Source organism: Lepidochelys olivacea (assembly GCF_965140295.1).
Source record: "Lepidochelys olivacea isolate rLepOli2 genome assembly, chromosome: 13".
NCBI lineage: Eukaryota > Metazoa > Chordata > Testudines > Cheloniidae > Lepidochelys > Lepidochelys olivacea.
In genome coordinates this window covers 40,945,161-40,967,403 of record NC_140423.1, presented here as the reverse complement: position 1 = coordinate 40,967,403, position 22,243 = coordinate 40,945,161, and the positions used below count along the sequence as shown (strand labels likewise).

General features: G+C 48.5%; 1 protein-coding gene across 1 annotated transcript in view; it reads left to right on the top strand.

Moving 5' to 3' along the window:
* LOC311529988 (immunoglobulin lambda-1 light chain-like) overlaps nucleotides 1-22,243 on the top strand; it is a gene marked incomplete at its 5' end in the record, with an annotated part of 156,116 nt that overhangs the window by 41,905 nt on the left and 91,968 nt on the right. The gene's annotated exons all lie outside the window — the stretch shown is intronic.

Sequence of the window (22,243 nt, the reverse complement as noted above, 5' to 3'; positions counted from 1 at the left end):
TTCCTGATGTGACATTGCACCCCATAAGGCTTTATGGAAATATGCTTATATATATATATATATATATATATATATATATATATATATATATATATATATATATATATATATATATATATATATATATATATGAATATGACATAACTGGAAAAAGTTTTATGCTACATATGCTATGTAACATATCTCTGTATAGGTTATGATCTACTGAATCTATTCCTCCAATTTGTATGCATGTATCATTTTTGTGTTCAAACTTATGAATATTGGCTGTGTACTTGCTTTTTAAGTAGCCTTAGTAAAGCATATGGTCAGCTTCTTGAGAAAGGAATGTGCAAGTTAAGTTCCCAATCAAGAAACACTTAATGTACAATGGATCTCGGAAGGCTCAATCCACATAAGAAGTCTACTTGAGGACGTTCAAGGTAGGATGTGAACCACGGCTGCTACCTGAAAGTTCTGAGTCATTCATGGACATTGACTTGCCCATGTGATTCCAAAACTCCATCTTGTAGCTGGGATTCTACACAGGGGGAGGAAGGGGTGTCCACCAACAAGAGAAAGTCTATTTAAACCCCTGGGAGACCCCTCCATTTTGTCTTTAGTGGCTCAAGAGATAGCCTCTCCACCCCCAAGAATAGCTGAAAGAAACTGGGACAAAGGACAGCACCTACAGGGGGTGTGTATGATTGCTGGACCCAGACTAGAAGGAGACTAGTCTGTAAAAGAAATCTTACTGGAACATCTCTGAGGGTGAGATTTTATATGTATTCAACTTCTTACTCTATTAGGCATAGGCTTGCGTGTTTTATTTTATTTTGCTTCATAATTCACTTTGTTCTGTTTGTTAATACTTGGAACCACTTAAATCCCACTTTCTGTATTTAATAAAATCACTTTTTACTTATTATTTAACCCAGAGTATGTATTAATACATGGGGGTGGGGGCAAACAGCTGTGCATATCTCTCTATCAGTGTAATAGAGGGCGAAGATTTATTTGGGGTTTGGACCCCATTGAGAGTTGGGCATCTGAGTGTTAAAGACCGGAACACTTCTTAAACTGCTTTCAGTTAAGCTTGCAGTTTGTGGGACGTGGTTCAGACCTGGGTCTGTGCCTGTGGCCAGCAAGTGTGTCAAGTGTGTCAGGCAGGGCTCTGGAGTCCCAAGCTGGCAGAGAAAGCAATGGCAGAAGTAGTCTTGGCACATCAGTTGGCAGCCCCAAGGGGGTTTCTGTGATCCAACCTGTAACACCTGATAAATGTGTCCACGTTCTTAAATGAACCCCAATACAAGAATTTCTGAGGGCTTCAGTTTATTTGTCTTCACAATCCACATTTGGGGCAGACAGAGAATATTTTATAGCTAGGGAAACCAAAGCCCAGAGAGGTTAATTGTCTTGATAAAGGTCACAAGGGAGTCAGGGGGAGAGGTGGGAACTGAAGCTAGCTCTCCCTGCACCCAGAGATGAGCCTTACCCACAAGCCTATTCTTCTTCCTACAAGCTGAGCACAATGTGATCTACAGACCAACCTGTATGCAGCGTGTTTTCTGAACCTCTTAGGAATTTTCCAACTCCCTCCTTCTTTGTCCAGCCCGAGTTCTCTTGAACTTTCCCAAGTTGTAGCTTCTTGCAGAGACTTGAAGGTTAGTTTCCTCTTTGAAGCAACATCTGAGAGGGCCAAACTTGGTCTCTGTGGGAGAATCATAGAATCGTAGAACTGGAAGGGACTTTGAGAGGTCATCTAGTCCAGTCCCCTGCACTCCTGGCAGGACTAAGTATTAGCTTAGTCAGGAAGAGAGGTGTTGTATTCTTATTATTTGGATATTTAATCTCCTGGGAAAATCTCCTACAGTCTTGCCAGGATTTCAGCTGCGGACTAATCTGAACCCAGCATGTTTCCTGTGTCTGTTTTGAGCTCCCCCAAACTCCTCTTTCTTCCACTCAGCTGGTTTCTGTTGAACCGTCCCTAGCTGGAGCTGCCTTCGGACACGTGAAGATTAGATTGCTCCTCGCAGCCACGTCTCGGAACATAAAGCCTAGGTCTCTAAGGGAGAAATCATGGGGAAGTGTTTTATTCTTAGCAGTTGGATATTGAATCTCCTAGGTAAATCGACTGGGATTTTCAAAGGACTTTGGGCTCCCATGGATTCTCTTAAACCTATCCCAAATCTTTTACCTCAACCACGCTATAACCTTAACCCAAAATTTAATGCTAATCCGAACACGAACCCTAACCCTAAATCCTAAATCTAAGGGTACATTTGAATGTTAACTCTAGCCCTTATCCTAAATCAGGGGTGGGCAAACATTTTGGCCCAAAAGTCACAATTTATGGCAACTTATGGGTAAAAATAAAAGAAAGAAAGAAAGAAAGAAAGAAAGAAAGAAAGAAAGAAAGAAAGAAAGAAAGAAAGAAAGAAAGAAAGAAAGAAAGAAAGAAAGAAAGAAAGAAAGAAAGAAAGAAAGAAAATCCATTTGTGGTACAGTAGGTATAAAACAATATGAATTAAAAGATATAGATAAATAATACAATTAAAATACTCATTTGTTGCAGATTATGACTTAAAACATGGGGAAAATATACTGCAGCCTGCTTGAGCTTCTTGAGTCTATCACTATAAACATGTTTTCTAAACTTGTAATCATTCTCACAACCCTTCTCTGAACCCTCTTCTCTGAACCCTCTCCAATTTATCAGTCTCCTTCTTGATTTCTGAACACCTGAATTGGACAAAGTATTCCAGCAACGGCCCCAGCAGTGCTAAATATAGAGTTAAAATAACTTCTCTCTGCTCCTATTCGGCGCTGTATCTCTCTTCTAGTACCTCAGTATCGTAACCATGGCCTGCCGTGCATTTTCCAGAGAGGAGCTAAAAGAGCCAGTGATGCTGCAGGTTTCTCCCAGAAGTGGTTGACAGATGCAAAGTCCTGAACATCACAGAACTGAGGCTGGCAGACACAGTGGTGTATTACTGCGCCCTGCAGAGCTCAAAGTGACAGAGCTACATAGCAAAGCTGAGCAAAAAGCCTTCCCTTCCTTGATGCAGTGGAAGTTAGGCAGTCTGAGCCTGGGAACACCGGGTCTTAGCAGAATTATTACACTGCCAATAAATAAATATTTTGAGGTGATTGTACTGATGTCAAGCTAGTGCTTCCTATCCCCCCCAAACCAAATCTTTATTGAAATCTTTACAGTAATTTATCAACCCTGGATCATAGAATGGGCGTGAGCTTATTCTGTTAACATCTTGAGAATTTTTTTCTCTTCATAGACTAGCATATTTTGAAAATAAAGAGTAGTAAAAATACCGATTTTTTAAAAACTTGAGTTAAGATAGTTTTCAGAGTAGCAGCCGTGTTAGTCTGTATTCGCAAAAAGAAAAGGAGTACTTGTGGCACCTTAGAGACTAACCAATTTATTTGAGCATGAGCTTTCGTGGGCTACAGCTCACTTCATTGTTAAGTGATTTAAATGAAGATAACCTATTTATGAGTGTGGGTGGGAGATTTAAATGACTAGCTGCAAGTCTGCGACTGTCACAACCTATAAAGCACCTTCTGTTTTGGTGTGATTAGTTAAAAACCTCCTATTGCTTTGTATGACATTTTAATAATGCATGAGACTAAAGCAACGCTGTCCAGGTAGATTTGGGGAAAACAACAAGGTAGCACAACCTACTGGTAAAAAGTATAATACCCATGTCATTTGAATCTTTCCAGGTTCTATTTATTTCAGATTTTAACCAGGGAGGAAAAAAGAGTCTTTTAAAACATATTGCTAGGATGATGTCTGGGAATTTTTAAAGAGCCTCTGTCAATGAGACATCCACGTTTCATTAAAATCATCCTTTGAAAGTCCCAAACTTCATTCCCAGTAAAGCTATCTGGGTATCTATCTACTTATATCACCCCATCACAAAAAACATCTGAGTGCTTCCAAAGATGTATCCTCACAGTCCAGGTGTGGCAGAGAAATATTAGGATCTCTGTTTTACGTATAGGGAAACTGAGGCAGAGAGAGACTAACTGCCTTGACGAAGGTCTCAAAGGGAATTTGTGGTAGAGCTGGCAACTGAAACCAGCTCTCCTGAGTCTCAGACAAGTGCCTGACCCACAACTCCATCCTTTTCCCTATAATCTCAGCAGGATGTCAGCTGCAGATTCACCTGAACCCAGCGTGTTTCCTGTGTCTTTTATGAGCTCCAAACTCCTCCCTCGTCCCTAGCTAGAGCTGCCTTCGGATATACGAAGATTAGATTCTTCTTCGCAGCCATGTCTTAAAGAACATAAAAAACTAGGTCGCTATAGGAGAAATCATGGGGAAGTGTTTTATTCTTAGCATTTGGACATTGAATCTCCGAGGTAAATAGACTGGGATTTCCAAAGGACTTTGGGCTCCCATATCCCATGGAATCCTAGTCTTAAACCTGCTCCAAACCTTTTACCTCAACCTCGCTGTAACCTTAACCCTAAATCTAAGGCTATCCCCGAACCTTAAATCCTAAATCTAAAGCTACATTCCAACCGTGATGGTTCTCATCCCCGTGAGAAAGAACAAACTACAGGCCACTTGGGAGGGCCCTTTCAAGGTTGTCAAGCAGCTCAATGAGGTAAACTATGTGGTGGAGCTGTCGAACCGGGCACACCACCGCCGGGTGTACCATGTGAATATGATGAAGCCATATTATGCCAGGGGGAATGTGGTGTTGGCCGTGTGTGGACAGTGGGAGGAGCAGGGAGATGACCCTTTAGTAGATCTATTCCCTGGGAACAGAGCTGGTTCCCCCTTGGAAACAATTCCCCTCTCAGATCAGCTAACCCCTGCCCAGCAAGCTGAGGTCAGGGGGGTGCTGCATCTGTACCGACAGCTGTTTTCCAACCAGCCTGGACGCACTAATCTGACTGTCCACCAGGTGCAGACCGGGTCGCACCCGCCGATAAGATGCTCCCCCTTCTGAGTCACAGGGAAAACTGCTCAGGACCTGGAAAGAGAGGTCCAGGATATGCTGGCTTTGGGGGTGATCCAGCCATCGGCCAGCCCTTGGGCCTCGCCGATGGTGCTGGTCCCCAAAAAGGACGGGTTGGTCCAGTTCTGTGTGGACTGTCGGAAGCTCAATGCCATCACTGTATCTGATGCCTACCCCATGCCCAGGCCTGATGAGCTGCTCGACAAGCTGGGAGGAGCTCGGTACCTTACCACCATGGACCTTACAAAGGGCTACTGGCAAGTGCCGCTGGATGCAGATGCCTGGCTGAAATCGGCCTTTATCACCCCTCTGGGGCTCTATGAGTTCCTGACCCTGCCTTTCAGCCTCAAGGGAGCGCCGGCCACCTTCCAGCACCTAGTGGACCAGCTCCTGAGGGGGATGGAGAGTTTTGCCGTGGCGTATATTGATGACATCTGTGTCTTTAGCCAGACCTGGGAGGACCACGTGTCCCAGATTAGACAAGTGCTGGACCGACTCCAGGGGGCTGGGCTGACTGTAAAAGTGGAGAAGTGCAAGGTGGGGATGGCGGAAGTATCTTACCTGGGCCATCGGGTGGGGAGCGGCCGCCTAAAGCCAGAACCAGCCAAGGTGGAGGTGATCAGAGACTGGCCCGCTCCACACAAAAAAAGCAGGTCCAAGCCTTTATTGGGATGGCAGGATACTACCGAAGATTTCTGCCCCACTTTAGCGCCATCACCACCCCCATCACTGAGCTATGCAAGAAGGGGAAGCCAGACAAGGTGGTCTGGACCCAGCAGTGCCAGGAGGCTTTCTGGGTGCTGAAGGAGGCTCTGGTCAGTGGCCCAGTTCCGGCAAACCCAGACTTTGACAAGACCTTTGTGGTGTTCACTGACGCCTCAGACATGGGACTGGGGGCGGTGTTAATGCAGGAGGATGAAAAGGGGGAGAGACACCCCATTGTGTACCTGAGCAAGAGCAACACTACGCGGCCATCGAGAAGGAGTGCCTGGCCATGGTGTGGGCCCTCAAGAAACTAGAGCCCTATCTCTTCGGGTGACACTTCACCGTGTACACCGACCACTCTCCCCTGACCTGGCTGCACCAGATGAAAGGAGCCAACGCCAAACTCCTGAGGTGGAGCCTGCTGCTGCAGGATTACGACATGGACGTGGTCCACATGAAGGGAAGTGCCAACCTGATAGCGGATGCGCTGTCCCAGAGAGGGGACCCCAAACTTCCCCAGGTCACTGGTCAGAGTGACCCCGCTCAGTTCAGTCTCCAAGGGGGGAGAGATGTGACGATGTGAAGCAGCATGGAGGGGGGGAGTGTTGACCTGGGAATGTGCCCTGGGGATGAGAGACCTGAGAGCCTGTCACCTGAGCCAGGAGGGGGAGGGGGAGGTGACACCTCTGCCCAGGAATGTGAACAGAGGCTGCAGGAGGGAGCCTGCTGGGGGGGTTTAGTTTCAGTTTGGGGCTGGGTGGAGGAACTCAGGGAACCCCAGGGCTGGGGTCTGAGCTCCCTTCTCCCCTAGAAGAACTTGACTGAGAGGTCCAGGTTGTCCCCACAAGCTCTGGTTTGGACTGTGTTCCTGTTGTCCAATAAACCTTCTGTTTTACTGGCTGGCTGAGAGTCTCAGTGAATCCCAGGAAGAGGGGTGCAGGGCCGGGACTCCCCCACACTCCGTGACACAGGGCTACCACTCCGAGACCTTTTGATAAGCAACACCTTGTGATATGTTCAAAAACACCCTCTTAATCCCCTATTTCCTTTACTGCCATAGCAACCAAACTGCCATGCAATCTTTGCAGATAAGGCAGAAGTGGTGAGGGGTTGAATGCGTGCGGAGGCGCGGTCTGTCGGTGTTATCTCCCCACCGCCAGAGACAGCGGCGAGCTTCGATCTACAAACAGAACAAGAAGACCCTGCAGTCAGAGTGCCATGAGTGGGCGCAGCTGTCTCGTCTTGTCCCTGTTCTGTGAGTAACGCCGCCTGTTGTCTCTTTTAAATGCGATCTTGTTATAGTAACAGCCACTGCCTCCAACTGAAATCAGCACCCCATTAAGCTGTGCTGAGCTCTGTACAGATACGTAGTGAGTCTCTGCCCTAAATAGACAAAGTCTTTAAGGAAAAAAGAAGTTCTTTTATCCCTGTTTTACATAGAGACCCAGAGAGAATACAACTGAGAGTTACAACGATGCCTAAGAGATTTACAGGCCGAACTTCTGCTACTCTTAATGGGAACTGAGTGTCCAAATCTTGTAGGTGTCTGCTGTTCTCAGCCCAGATGAGTTGCTGAAAGTCACCCAGAGAGTTGGTAGCAGGGCTTGAAGTTAAATTCAGTGTCCTCAGACCCAGCTCAGTGCCTTCCATACCAGACCATCTTCCTCTGTCATCACCATTGCAAGCTAACCGACTAAGTCCAGTTCATTTTCCTCTTGTGCTGTGCATCGCTAGCCCACATTTATTGGTTAGTGTTTTATTTAACTCTAGGTTTCAGAGCAGCAGCCGTGTTAGTCTGTATTCGCAAAAAGAAAAGGAGGACTTGTGGCACCTTAGAGACTAACCACTAATTTGGTTAGTCTCTAAGGTGCCACAAGTATTCCTTTTCTTTGTATTTAACTCTCACTCTCTCTCCCTCCCCCGAGGTGGTATCTGCCTGTCTGAAGTAACCCAGTCCCCCGACCAGAGAGGTGCTGAATTGGCTGATGCAAAGATTCAATGCAAGCATGACATTCCTGACGGGAATTACGATTCCATTTACTGGTATTACCGGAAGGCCAGCACTGAACTGACTTACATCACTCACAGCTACAGTGAGGAGAGAAATTCAGGACGCTGTGGACTCTCTGTTGACCGTGCCAACAGCTCCAGCATTTTAACCATCAGGACTTTACAACCGGGAGATGGTGCTGTATATTATTGTGCCTTGCAGCCCACAATGGTTCACCTCTTGTAACACCCTGAACAATAACCTGCCACTCAAGGAGAGCTTGGTCCAAAGACCATTGAAGACAATGGAAAGACCCCTGTTGAATTCAGTGGTGCAGCTCAGGGGATTAAAGACAACCGTGGGCAAAAATGTCCATAGGAAGAGAATTCTAGTGCCGAGCAATATCGGGGGTTAGAGCTGGACTGAATTCCTCAGGGAAGATTGGCCGAAAGTTAGAAAATAAATAGACACGGTGAGTGAGGCAATATCCACAGAGCTACCGCAGAGCTCTGTGGAGAAAAAGTTCGGCCGATAAAAGATATTAGATCTCCCCCTTCTCTCTTCCTTACCCGGGGCCCACACAGCTACCACAACACTGCAAACGGAATAAAAACGCCGATAATGACAAGACACTGACCAAAGGCAAATGAGTCTTGTAAAGACAAGACATGCAGGTGATGAATGAGATTTGTAAACCCTTCTATGGAAAGTTCATGTCCGTTAATAATGATAAAATCAAGTGGTTATTTAAAAGAATTCATTGTCCAGTTCTGGTCACCCATGTTCAAAAAAGATTAATTCAAAGTGGAAGAGGAGGGCTACTCAGATGTTCAGGGAAATGGAGAGCTGAATTTAGGAGAGGCGATTGATTATTTAGCCTAGAAAAACAAAGGCTGACAGGGGATGGGCAGGGATGGTGTCCCTAGCCTCTGCTTGCCAGAAGTTGGGAATGGGCGACAGGGGATGGATCACTGGGTGATTCCCTGTTCTGTTCATTCCCTCTGGGGCAAGTACCAGTACAAGTATCAGTACCCAGTAATGAATTTCACATGCATTGTCAAGAAGAACTTTGTGTGTCTGTTGTTGGGAAATTCATTTTTTTGTTTATATTTATAATTACAATCCAGAATTTATTAGACTATAGGAAATGAGAGTGCAATACAGGATATGGGAGCACAATACAATACAGGAAATGAGACTAGACTAGAGTAGACTAGAATGTTCTTCAATGACTGGATTTGTTTCTTTAAATCACTGGATGAATATGGACTGGAAAAGATACTTGAAACCATATATCTCACCTCCTCAAATGCTGTAGGAGACTACCCTACCGAGGCCAAAAGCACTTCAGACATAAAATCCACAGTGGTTGGAGATTTGGTTTCCCTGGTGGCTAGGACCTGATAATGCATCCACTCTCTCTCTCTCTCTCTCTCTCTCTCTCTCTCTCTCTCTCTCTCTCTCTCTCTCATAATCTCTCTCTGCTTTATATCTTAACTCTTATGACAATGAATCACCTCTCTTCCCTTCTTGAGAAGAGATATGGGGCATTTCGTTTTGTCGTCCCTGGGTATAGTGTAATGCTGTACAATTTTCATAAGCTTTATTCTTGTCCACATTCATGGTGCAATATATTCCTATCACGGGCCTGATCCAATGACCCTTGAAGTGGATGGAAAGACTCCTATTGACTTCAAAAGACTTTGGATGAGGCCAGGATGAGTCACCTTAAATTGAACAAGGCATGCACCTAAAAAAGAAAAGCACCTATTTCCGGTGAGATGAGAGAGCAGCTCATGAAGTTCGTATCAAAGGGACCTTGTTGCTTTGTTCCTGTTTATCTTAACCCACTTTCAAAGTGGGTTACAGCAAAGGTATTTTTCTCCTGAAACACATTCTTTGAGCCTGTAAAACAGGGAACACTTTAAGGCGCTATTTAGAAATAAATTTAAAGGCTACAACGTGTTTTAGAGCAAGAGGAAACATTTGTCCCTGAGAATTTAAAATGAAAAGCAAAGAACCAAACCAAAGAATGAATCAAAAAAGGGAAGAAACATAGAAAACATAGACCGAGATAGAGAAAAATCAAAAAGCACCCCCCAAAACCAGAAAATTGAATGCAAAAAAATCAAACACACAAACAAGCAAAAATTCCCAAAACACACACAGCGACAATGTACAGCACAAACAACAAGAAGGCAACCACAGAATGCAAAAAGATAAACACAAACAGAATAAACACACACGCACAAAAGTCTAAAAGTCAACATAAACCAGGAAAGAGAAAGAAGACCCTCCCGTCTTCACAAAAACAGAAGAAAGAAAGAAAGAAAGAAAGAAAGAAAGAAAGAAAGAAAGAAAGAAAGAAAGAAAGAAAGAAAGAAAGAAAGAAAGAAAGAATCCCTTTCCTCTTTAAAAATGTACCATACTATAAAAAAAAAAATCTTTTCCAGGATGATTAAAACAACAACAGCAAGAACAGTATGAACTTCAAGCTGCACTTCAATGGGATGTAGGTATCTAACTCCTTTAGATTTCTTTGAAAATTGCAGCCGAAATGCTTTGCTGGGTGCCTTTTGCAGAGCCCAGGTCTGTGTGAACAGTTGTGCGGCATTTCTCCTTTTCTCTCCAGTCCTAAGGAGGTTAAAGGCCCACCTGGTGTTTGGAAGGATCCGTATTAAGAGGGGAAAGAGCTGTTTGATATCTGGCTGCTCTATGTCTGATCGGAGGGGTGTGAGCGGAGCCGCGATGTGTTACCCTGTGAGCTAAAGACGTCAAAGGCTGGGGAGCTCCATCTTGTCGCTTTTGAAGCCACGCTAACCCAGAAATCGAACTGCTGCCAACCTCCATCCTCTGCCAGCGCCTGCAGAGGAAGGGGCACGTGACTTTTGTATGACAAAGGGGATGACTGAGAAACTCTTGGGTGTTCGTTTTTTTGCAGAGATGAGAAGAGGCTGCTGCCTTCTGCTGCTTCTCAGCAACTTATGCGGAAGTAAATAAAACACAATAGCACAGAGCCCTAATTCTGCACTTGCTGTCTGAGTTTGGGTTTGTTCTGGCTTTTTCTTTGGGTTTTTAGGTTTTTGTGTATGAATTTACTGTGTCTGAGTTTCTTGTGCTTTCTGTGTTGATGGAGCTTTTCTGGTGTTTATGTTCTTCTTTTCTGTGTTTGGCTTTTTTCAGTTTGTTCCTTTTTCACTTTTTATTTTGTTTTTCAGGTTTTCATATTCGTGTTTTTTTGTTCCTATGTTATGATATTTTTGTGTGTTTTCAGTGTTTATTTTGAATTTAGGGTGCTCCTGTCTTTGTGTTTTTCTTTTCCTCTTTGTGTGTGTGTGTGTGTGTGTGTGTCTTTTAATGTTGACTTTCAGGCTTTTGTGTTTGATTTTTGTGTGTGTTTTCTGTGTTTAGGTTGGTTTTCAGGTTTTTGTGTTTGAGGTAGGGTTTTTGTTGTTGTTGTTGTTTGTTTGTTTGTTTGTTTTTCCTTTAGGGTGGTTTCCAGGTGTTTATGTTTCAGTTTTTTAATGTGTTTTCTGTATTTAGGTGGATTTTCCGGTTTTTGTTTTTACTTTCTCGTTTTCTTCATCTTTAACTGGTTGTGAAGCTGTTAAATTCTCTCCAGATTTTCAGTTACACAGAATAATTCTTGCCTTGCCAGATACTGCTCAGCCATCTCCGCTGACCTTTATCCTTCTCCCTCATTGCTCCCTTACTGGCAGTTAATCTCTTTGCCTGATTAATACGCTTTATTCTCTCGCCAGCAGTCAGGAGTGATGTGGTGCTGGAACAAGGTGCCCAGGCTTTGGCAGTCCGGGAGGGCGAGGAAGTGGCCTTCCAGGGCCGTGTGAAGGGAGGGGAGATGAACAGCTATTGGATGAACTGGTAGAGAAAGGGGCAGCGGGGCCCCCTGACCTGGGTTTACCGAGAAGGGGACCACTATGGAGAAGGCTTCCAGGGCCGCTTCGTAGGGGAAGTTGATAGCTCCAACAACAGGTTCACCCTCAAGATCCTGAGCGCAGAGCTGCGAGACAGGGCGGTGTATTACTGCGCTTCCAGTCCGCACGGAGCCACAGCTGTGCTGCGGAGCAGAGCCAAAACTGACAGAGCCGCGGGAGGGCGAAGCATCGCTTGCAAACTACAGACCATGGCCAGCTCTGGGGCAGGAGTGGCTGGGGGATCGATCTCTCTCTCTCTCGCTCTCTCTCTCTCTCTCTCTCTCTCTCTCTCTGTCTCTCTGTGACGTGTGAAGCTGTCAGGGAAGCCATCCGGACAGAACTGGAAGGAGTGACTCTATCAGACAGCAGTACAGAATTTAGTTCTGTTTATACTAAGTCTAGGTTGGCATCTTTCAAAGGAGTATAATTCATTAAAAGCAGTTTTAGAGATCCACGGGTATGTAGTATAGGATAGGATAAGATAGGATAGGATAGGATAGGATAGGATAGGATAGGATACATAGATAGATAGATAGATAGATAGATAGATAGATAGATAGATAGATAGATAGATAGATAGATAGATAGATAGATAGACAGGCAAGTTTTTCTTCTCCTGTGCAGAGGGGGAATTTAAGACCATTTTGTAACTCAAAGAAATGGCCACAAGGTGCTGCTATTCACCCATATTCCATCTTCTGAGACCAGTTTGACTGAAGGAGCTGTCCAAGGTGGAAACCCTCCTTGGAGAGTTAAAGAAGAAAAGTGTCAAGAGGCTAATCTGCCGATCTACAGAACACCCTTAACCCAAATCTCTGCAGTAGGAGGGAAGGATCTCTCTCTCTCTCTCTCTCTCTCTCTCTCTCTCTCTCTCTTTCTCTCTCTCTCTCTATCAGAGAAGGTGGGTGAAGTAATAACTTTTATTGAATCAACTTTTGTTTTTGGAAAGAACAAGCTTTCGAGATTCAGAGAACTCCTCCTCAGGTCTGCTTTTCTTCTCCAGACTTGAGGAAGAGCTCTGTGAACCTCGAAAGTGTGTCCCTTTCACAAACAGAAGTTGGTCCAATAAAAAATATTAACTCACCCACCTTGTCTCTCTCATATCCTGAGACCAAAACGACTACAACTCTCTGTCTCTGTCTGAAAGTAAATACAAATGTATCTGCTTGTCTATATGTCTGCTTTTATGGATTATACTCCTCCGGAAAATGGTTACCTAGTTTATTTGCCTGCAATAAATATAACGAAGTTATACACCTACACCGAGGAGATATAGTTTAAGAAAAAAAACCACTCCTTCCCATTGTCTCCGGGTGGCTTTTCTGGCAGAATTTCTCCCTCTGTCTTTTCACAGCCCTCCCACGGGGGGAAGTGGGTCCTTGACTGTAAATAGGCCGGACGACACAGCAGAGGAATCATTCTGTGTGTGACAGCGGTAGAGACGAGATGTGGATCTCCGTCTGCCTACTTCTCCTCAGTAAGTGGTTTAAATTTACTGGCAGTCAGACTGAGTGTTTTCTAACTCACGGATCTTACTCTGCCTCCACTGTCCTCCTGCTAGGCCCGGTGGCTGGGAACTCCGGGACCCAGATTCCAGCGTCTGCGTCAGCCAGGGAAGGGCGGCCCGTGAAATTGTCCTGTCAACACAGCACCACGTACACGTACGACGCCCTGGGGTGGTACCAGCAGCTGCCTGGGCAGCAGTCTCTGCTCCTACTGCACAGAAATGAGAGGGGAAATGAATACACGCGCGGTTCGGTGGCCCCTCGGTTCTCCTCCGAGCTCAGCACCCATGTCAAATCGTTCACGCTGTCCATAGACGGGGCGCAGCGGGCTGACTCGGCGGTGTATTTCTGCGCTCTCTGGGATCCACCGGGCTACGGAGCGCCCCGGGCTCCCGACACAAACTGCCGGAGCGGGGGGCGGTCTCGAAAGCGAAGGGGGATGAGTCATTTCCCCTGCGTGCACCGGGGGGAGGGGGAGGGGAGCCAAGTGTCAGAGGGCACCAAGAAGTGTGTTATTGTTTACAAGCAGGGGGGTTGCACACTTCCTACCTTGTGGAGGCTCAGCGTATTGCTCACCCCGGGGTCTCCTGCATCACTCCCTGCCCTACACAAACTACCAGTCTGCCTCCCTTCCACCCCCACTTTTTTTTCAGGGACTCCCCTGGCTCTTCCCCGCTGGAGTCGCCCCATTATCACCTCCTCCCATACCAAGGTCCCCCATATTTGCCCCATGCCAGAAGCTGGGTGCCCCTCTATTCCCACTATACCTCCCCAATGTAGAATACACTAAAAGACACTATTTTGCATGGTGACGAGTTTCAGAGGGATAGCCCTGTTAGTCTGTTTCAGCAAAAACAACGAGGAGTCTTGTGGCACCTTAGAGACTAACAAATGTATTTGGGCATAAGCTTTCGTGGGCTACGACCCACTTCTTCAGATGCATGGAGTGGAAAATACAGGAACAGGTATAATTATACAGCACAAGAAAAGGCGGGAGTTGCCTGACCAAGTGGGGGGTCAATGATTCAATCAGGGTGGATGTGTCCCATTCCCAACAGTTGACAAGAAGGTGTGAATGTCTACAGAGTAAAAATTACTTTTTGTAGTGCTAAGGATGCCAATTCCATCAGGGTGGATGGCTCATACTCAACAGTTGATGGGAGATTACTTCTTGTAGTGACCCAGCCATTCAGTCTTTATTCAGACCTAATTTGATGGTGTCAAGTTTGCAAAGGAATTCCAGTTCTGCAATTTCTCGTTGAAGTATGTTTTTGAAGTTTTTTTGTTGAAGAATGGCCACTTTTAAGTCTGAAATTGAGTGTCCAGGGGGGTTAAAATGGTTTTTGAATGTTATAATTCTTGACATCTGCTTTGTGTCCATTTATTCTTTTGCATAGAGACTGTCCAGTTTTGCCAACGTACATAGCAGAGGGGCATTGCTGGCACATGGTGGTGTACATTAGTGGATGTGCAAGTGAATGAGCCCCTGATGGTGTGGCTGATGTGGTTAGGTCCTGTGATGGTGTCTCTTGAGTAGATATGAGGACAGAGTTGGCAAAAGGGTTTGTTGCAGGGGATGGTTCCTGGATTGGTGTTTCTGTTGTGTGGTGTGTGGTTTCTGGTATTTGCCTCAGGTTGGGGGGCTGTCTGTAAATGAGGACTGGTCTGCCTCCCAAGGTTTGTGGGAGTGAGGGATCATCTTTCAGGCTTAAACTATCCCAAAGTACAAAGTTTGGATTAAAAGTGACAACATACATAGAGTACATAATCTGCAATATCCCAAATTAAAGTTAATAAATTTAACCATGAAATTAAAATATTAGCATCCAACTATTGGGGTACTTCACTCATAAAAAGTGGGAAGCAAACATAGCAGTGAGTGTAGCTTGTCCCGCAGTAATTGAGAATTTAGGATGGGTTGTGCCTCAGTAAATACAATCCATCGGAGAAGTATTTCAGTTACTTTCCTGTTTCGCTTCTCCATGGCGCTTTTTTATAACTCAGCTATAGGACAGTAGCCGCTAGAACCCACAGCACAGACCTTAGCTAGGGTCTCAGGGGCAGCTAGATGAGGTCGGAGCCAGATTTCAGGGGCCTGCAGCTGACATTTCACAACCAACACAGGGATTTGTTCTTGCCTCTCTCACCAGTTTTCCTGTGATGGGAACTGGGAATCCCACCGTGTAGCGGCCCCGTGTGCGATGAGCGCTCAGTGGAGACACATAGTGAGCGACAGTCTCTGCCCTGAAGAACTTACAAAGAAATTGGAGCCGACAGAGGAAGGGTTCCTCACGGCGCCCTCGTTATACCCATGGGGAAGGAAGTCACAAAGAGAGGAGGGTAAAGTTACTGCTGCTCCGTCTGCTGCTACCACATAGCCACTACGGTCTATTCCTCTCTCCTTTTGAAGACCGGAGCGGATGCAAATCGAGTGACCACATTTCCTGTGAGACACCCCCGGAGCCCCTGGGTCTGCAGAGGACACCGCACAGACACGTGTCTCCGCAGCTCACACCCATCCCCACTTCTCTGCGCCCTCTCCTGCAGAATTGTCTCCAAAATCGTCAGAAAAGAGATGATGCTGTGGCTACCCCTCGCTTTCATGGCAGCAATTCCCAGAGGTGATTCCTTGCCTGGATACAGAGAGAAGCTCAGTATTATGGTGGAGATGATTAAGACTCTATTTTAATTTTGCAGGAGTCCATTCGCAGATTCAGCTGGTGGAGTCTGGGGGAGGTGTTAAAACCACAGGAGAGTCTATCCGCATCTCCTGTAAAGCCTCCGGATTTCCCTTTGGAAACTATTGGATGTTCTGGTACCGCCAGGCTCCCGGGAAAGCGCCAGAGTGGATCTCCTACATTAACCCCGGTAGCACTTCAGCGGACTATGGCCATTCAGTGAAAGGGCGATTCACCATCTCCAGAGACAACCCCAGCAACCTGCTCTATTTGCAAATGACCGGCCTGAGACCCGAGGACACGGCGGTGTATCACTGTGTGAGAGACACAGTGACGGGCAGGGAATCTAACCACGTACAAAAACATCCCCTTTGCAGTCACAGCCCCCTGCGGGGCAAACCCCAGGTGAAGAGTCAGACACACACAGAACTGAACTAAGGAGAAAATGTCCCCAGCGCTGCCAGCAGCGCGGGACGGACAAGACTTTTGTGGGGCTGCAGAGTCAGGTCAGGGCTGGGTAGCAAATATGAGGCAGCCGCTGTCCCAGTCCCTGCCCCTAGGGGGCAGCACCCCCATGTTCTCTGCTGCACACCCGCCCCTCCGGGCAACCAGCGTGCCACCCCTCCCACACCCTGCCCCTAGGGGGCAGCGCCCTGATCCCTCTTCGCTCCTTCACGTCGATGATTCCCAAGCGGCCTCTGGGGGGCGTGAGGGGTCAGCCTTTCTTTGCTGCACCCTGGGTCCCGGGAGACCTTGATGGATTGCGAGCTGTGGCAGGGGGCAGCAAAAGCGGACAGGGTCAGATGTCGCTCGCTGCTGCCAGATCTGACGCTGCCCCTGCTGCCCCACTAGGAAAGAAACCCGGCTGTCCGACCTGGGGCCCAGCCCACTGTCTGATCTCTTAGGGCTAAGACTTTTCCAATGTAGGAAGTTGAAGTTAGGCTCCCGGATCCTGATTGGTGGGTTCCCGAAGGAAAGGGCGGATTTCACAGGCAGCAGCTTCCACTGCTTTCAGTGCATTTGTATCTGCAATAACTGAAGTGAGCTGTAGCTCAGGAAAGCTCATGCTCAAATAAATTGGTTAGTCTCTAAGGTGCCACAAGTCCTCCTGTTCTTTTTGCGGATACAGGCTAACACCGCTGCTACTCTTGTGACCCGTGAACTGGCCCTCTCAGAGGTAATAGTCATAATTGGCCAGGTGAAAACTCAGCACCGCCCTGTGGTTGATAGCTAGCCGCCCTCCTCCCTGGGATATTCGTCACTAGCTCAGCAAGGCTGGGGCGGGGTTTCTCCGAGTGGTAATTTAAATGAGGCGGGGCTATGCAAATTCTCCCCGTGCAGAGACTCTCTTTCCGGGTCTGTCCCACCCGCCCCTGACCCTGCGGCCCGCGGAGAAGCTCTGTCAGTGCAGGGAGCAGCTCCGGACCCGTCCCCAGGGCGAGGACTGGCCGCAGACGCGCAGAGACGATGCGGTGGTGGCTCCATTTTGCTTTCATCGCAGCAGCGTCCAAAGGTACTTCGGATGGCGGGAATCGGGGGGTTGCTGATCCGATTATTGCCATTGATTGACCGGAGCGGGGCAGGGGAGATTCCCCGGGAATAAATTGGGACACACGGATTTTGTTTCCGGTTTCATACCATGTATTTGTCTCGTCTGAGAGGCGGTGGCTGGAAACCTCCAAATCGTTTCCCTTTGTCTCACAAATATAATTGACAGACCAGATGTCCCCCTCCCCCCCTTACATTAGACTGTGGCCAAAGCTGCAGCCGTTGCCCAGACCTGGCCCGAGGGGATTGTTCCCACCCGCTCTCACGCCCCCACCCCGGTTTGTTCCTCAGGGGCCGAGGCGCAGGGGCGGCTGGTGGAGTCCGGGGGCGGGGCTGCGACCACCGGCGGCTCCAGGCGGCTCTCCTGCACAGGCTCCGGATTCGCTTTCAGCAGCTACACCATGCTCTGGTACCGGCAGCGCCCCGGGAAGGGGCTGGAATGGGTCTCCTGGATCAGCGGCACTGGTAGGAGCAAAGATTACACTAACTCCGTAAAAGGGCGATTCACCATCTCCAGGGACAACGCCAAGAGCCAGCTGTATCTGCAAATGAGCCGCCTGGGACCCGAGGACACCGCCCGGTATCACTGCGCTGCTAGAGACACAGTGAGGGGAAGCCGGTGTGAGCTCAGACAAAAACTCGCTGCGTTCAGCTCAGGGGATTCGGGAGCGTCCCATGACTAACATCACCCCCTGAACGCCGGTGTCCCTCACCCACAACTCATAGCCCGCTGCTCACCCACCCACCCACTCACTGCAGCTCCTTAGTGGCGTCCTTGTCCAGAGTAGTGCGTTCTCGGGATGCAAGGTGTGTATCTGTGCCCGGAGGGACAGGAGCTGTTCTCAGAGCACAGGGCAGGGTTATAAACACAGACAGCCGGGGGTGAGAGCAGAGAACTGACCTGAACTCTGCTGGGTTCGCCAGCAAACCTGCGGGTGTCTACTAAGCCGGGCTGCTGCAGGAATTCTTTCACAGCGTATCGTGAGAGAACATGTCTGTCCTTCCTGAGCACTTGGGTGGAAGGGCTGTTCCTCCAGCAACACGTTCAAAGGAAAGGGCTCCAGATTTTTGCACACAACTAGTAGCGTGGTGGGGAGTCTACTCCAAGAGAGGACCTATCCCAAATGTTGGCTCTCTTGCTATCCAGGCTGGAAAGAAAATGCCCAGTTCCGACTTGAATTACACCAAGGACCCAATGGGAGCACTCACTGGTCACTGCCGGCAGAACTGGCAACCCCGGATCGGTGATAACGAGCCTGATTAAAAACAGAAGCGCCTCTACACCAGAGATTCGTTTCTGCGGCCGGGAAATTATCCCTGGATTTCCACACTGATCCTCTTCAGGGTAAGTGTATCTGGTAACGATGAACCGCTACACAAAGGCAAGGGTCCTACTGGACCCCCCAGGGGTTGACTGGTCTTCCCTTAAAGAAGGGAGCATATGCAAATGGAATAACAACATTTCCTGTCACACTCACGCTCTGTCCCTGACCCTGCAGGGGGCAAAAGCTGCAGCCCCATGTGCCTGCATTGAACAAGTCCCACTGGAGATTTTTCCCCAGACTAATCAGAAGAAGATGATCCTCTGGCGGCATGTTGCTTTCATGGCAGCACTGCCCCAAGGTGATTCTGGGCTGAAAAGGTCGGGAGGCCTCAGTGTTACTGAGTACCAGGCTAAAATCGTTCTCTGTTATAGAATCATAGAATCTGAGGGTTGGAAGGGACCTCAGAAGGTCATCTAGTCCAACCCCCTGCTCAAAACAGGACCAATCCCCAATTTTTGCCCTAGATCCCTAAATGGCCCCCTCAAGGATTGAACTCACAACCCTGGGTTTAGGAGGCCAATGCTCAAACCACTGAGCTATCCCTCCCGCCTACCTATGTCCTCAGGTGCCCAATTGCAGGTCCAGCTGGTGGAGTCTGGGGGAGGCCTGAAGATGGCAGGAGAGTCTATCAACAACTCGTGCAAAGCCTCCGGGTTCAGATTTGGTGACTAAGCGATGCTGTGGTACCGACGGGCTCCCGGGGGAAGACCAGAGTGGGTCTCTTATATTAACTGGGTTGGCTCTGACACGGATTAGGCGGACTCAGCAGAAGGGCGATTCACCATCTCCAGGGACAACCCCAGCAATTTGCTACACTTGCAAGTGAAGAGACTGAGAGTCGAGGACAGCGCCCGGTATCACTGTGCGACACACAATGAGGGGAAGCTGGTCTGAGCTCAGTCAAAAACCTCTCGTTCCTGTCACAGCCTCCCTGAGGAAGCACGTCACACCTCAAAGTTCAATCACATGGATTTTAACCAAGTAGAAAATGTCCTCAACTCTTTAGTCATCACGTAGGAAAGTATAATTTTTGGAGCCCGGTGAAGGCTGCAAAGACACGCCAAGGCTGAGTTACATTAGGAGAGCTACAGCCTCTATCCCGGTCTTTGGCACACACCTCGCAACGTCCGCAACAAATGGAGCAGGGGGGCTGCAGACAGCACCAGTCCCCTTCTTTGCATAGCCCCGCCTTACTCCCCTGCGGCTCCTTCTTGGGCACTGACTGCGGCAGGAGTCCTGAGGAAAAAACAGTGTGTGAAGTCTTGTGTCAGTCCCGTCCAGGGGGCAGAGTTAAGATTACATGGGCAACCTGAGTTCTGGCATCTCCTATCGTTCGAGGGCTTGACTTTGCCACCTTAACATTCTTTTAAAGTAGTTTTTAATGCCATTTCCTTCCCGTACAGAAAAATGGAAAAACATAAAAAACACCCTTTCAGTCTATAGAACCATTGACCTTCCCCCAGCTGAGTCATCAGCAGAATTGGCATTTTCAGAGGTGCGCACTCCTTGTCTTAGATGCGCATGCCTCGACCTGGGTTACCAGTGTGCACCTGCTGTCCCGAGCCCTGCCAGTAGGGTACAGCACTTCCCCCCGACCTGAATCGTACTGTGCGCCTTCTACCCTAGTACATACCACTAGAGAGCAGCGCTTGTTCTCTTTGGCGCGCTCCAGTCTGCGTGGGACCTTCATAGGCTGCTGGAATATCGGACACTGCCCCCTTCATTGCTCCCTGGTGGTGAAACATAGGGCTCAGCACTGGGCCGGAGATACATTATTAGGGAAAGATGCTTTAGGGACCCTCCCCCTCACCCCTTTCCCTGCTAGGAGATCTCAAGGTTGACAGCATTTGGGGACATGATGCTATTGCAAAGGGGGTCTTGGAATACCCTCCCCCCTCTCTTCTTGTCAGCTGGAATTGACACTGGCCTATCAGATTACAGGAGATGTAGACTGCGCAGCTGGGTTTCCTGTGCCAAACCAAACATCACATTCACATGTCCCTGACCTTGGAGTTCCCAGAGAGCAACACCGTAATGCTCTGTATGTCTGCAATTACCATCTAACTCCGTCCTCCAAATTCCCATTATCCCTCCAAGTAACCAAAAACTGTGACAGCCTGATTGAATACTCAGGCCTGGGAATTATTTGCTTCTTATGGAAAAAGAGGAAACACTCATTCACCCCCCCCCCCGCCCGCCGTTGGTAAAAGCGGTGCGATCATGTTGTGGGTGACTCTTAAAGGGATGATGTCACTACCCTTCTGAAGTGTTGGTCACTCAGGCCTGGACCTTAGTTATCTCTGGTGGGAAAGGAGGGAGCAAAATAATTTTATTTACTCGTTCTTTCATTTATTCCATTGGTAAATGGGAGTGGTGCAATTTCTGACAGAGCGCACCTACAATGTGAATAACGGGACTGGTCTTCAGTTGTCTCCTGCCCGGGAGCGTGTGGAAATCACCCCGGTAGTTCCCCCAATAGGTGCCCTCTCTAATGTCTGGACACCCGGCCGCCGGCGAGAACTGACAATCCTCTCTTAAGGCACAGGATATGTACAGGGAGGCAGTTGCATTTCCCGGGTCACACCCGCCTCGTCCCTCAGCCTGCAGGAGAGCGAAGCTGCATCCGCTGTGTCACCGCAGTTAAGGGTTAATCCTTCCCGCCGCTAGGCCCTTAAGGGACAGTGAGAGTCGCCCTAACGTTAAGGCACGTGGCTGTTAACGAGCGAGCTAGTCTCTGTCTGAGCGAGATACAGGGAGAGTGCAAGGCTGCGTGTGTTTCAGGAATGGCCGCGGGAGAGCGAGCGCGCTGCTTTGCAGGTGTGGGAAAGCCTCGCTCCCTGTGCCAGGGAGACAGCGTTTGACGCAGGCGTCGCACAGTGTTTGCAGCCTCCTCTGGCTCCTGGTCTCAGGTTTCAGCAGAAGCTGCGGAGGGTTTCAAAGACTCTCCCCAGAGAGAGAAGCCGGTGTCCGGGTCTCCGGCTGTTTTGCTTTGGTCCGAGGCATGATGACCTGGCTCTTAGCTACTCTGCTGGCCCTGGCCCCATGTGAGTACTAGGGAAATGGGGGGGGGGGGGGAGTTTGGGCGAGTGCGGGAGACTCTTTGCTCTCTAGGTCCATTGGTTTATTAATTTATGTTTCCAGGTGCCCTTTCTCAGGTGCAGCTGCTGGCGTCCGGCCCCGGGATGGGGCAGGTCTCCGAGCCCCTCACACTCACCTGCGCGATCTCTGGTGGGTCCGTCTCTGCTGATTACTGGGATTGGTACCGGCAGCTTCCCCGGGGAGGGCTGGACTGGCTGGGAGAGATTGACTGGTACCACCGGAGTGGCTCTTATGCTACGCCCAGTCTCTCCCAGGCCAAATAACTCTCTCAGCTGATTCCTCCAAGAACCAGGTCTACCTGCCGCTCCGCTCGCTGACAGCTGCGGACACCGCCGCCTATTACTGCGCCCGGAGAGAGACAGGGAGACAGAGACAGGGAGCCCCCAGACAGAAAGGGAGGAACCTCTGTGCCCCACCTCCGGGGCTGAACCCGCCTGGCTTGTCCCCTTCTCTCAGCCCCCCTCTGCGAGGGACAAGGTGCGGGAGGCCAT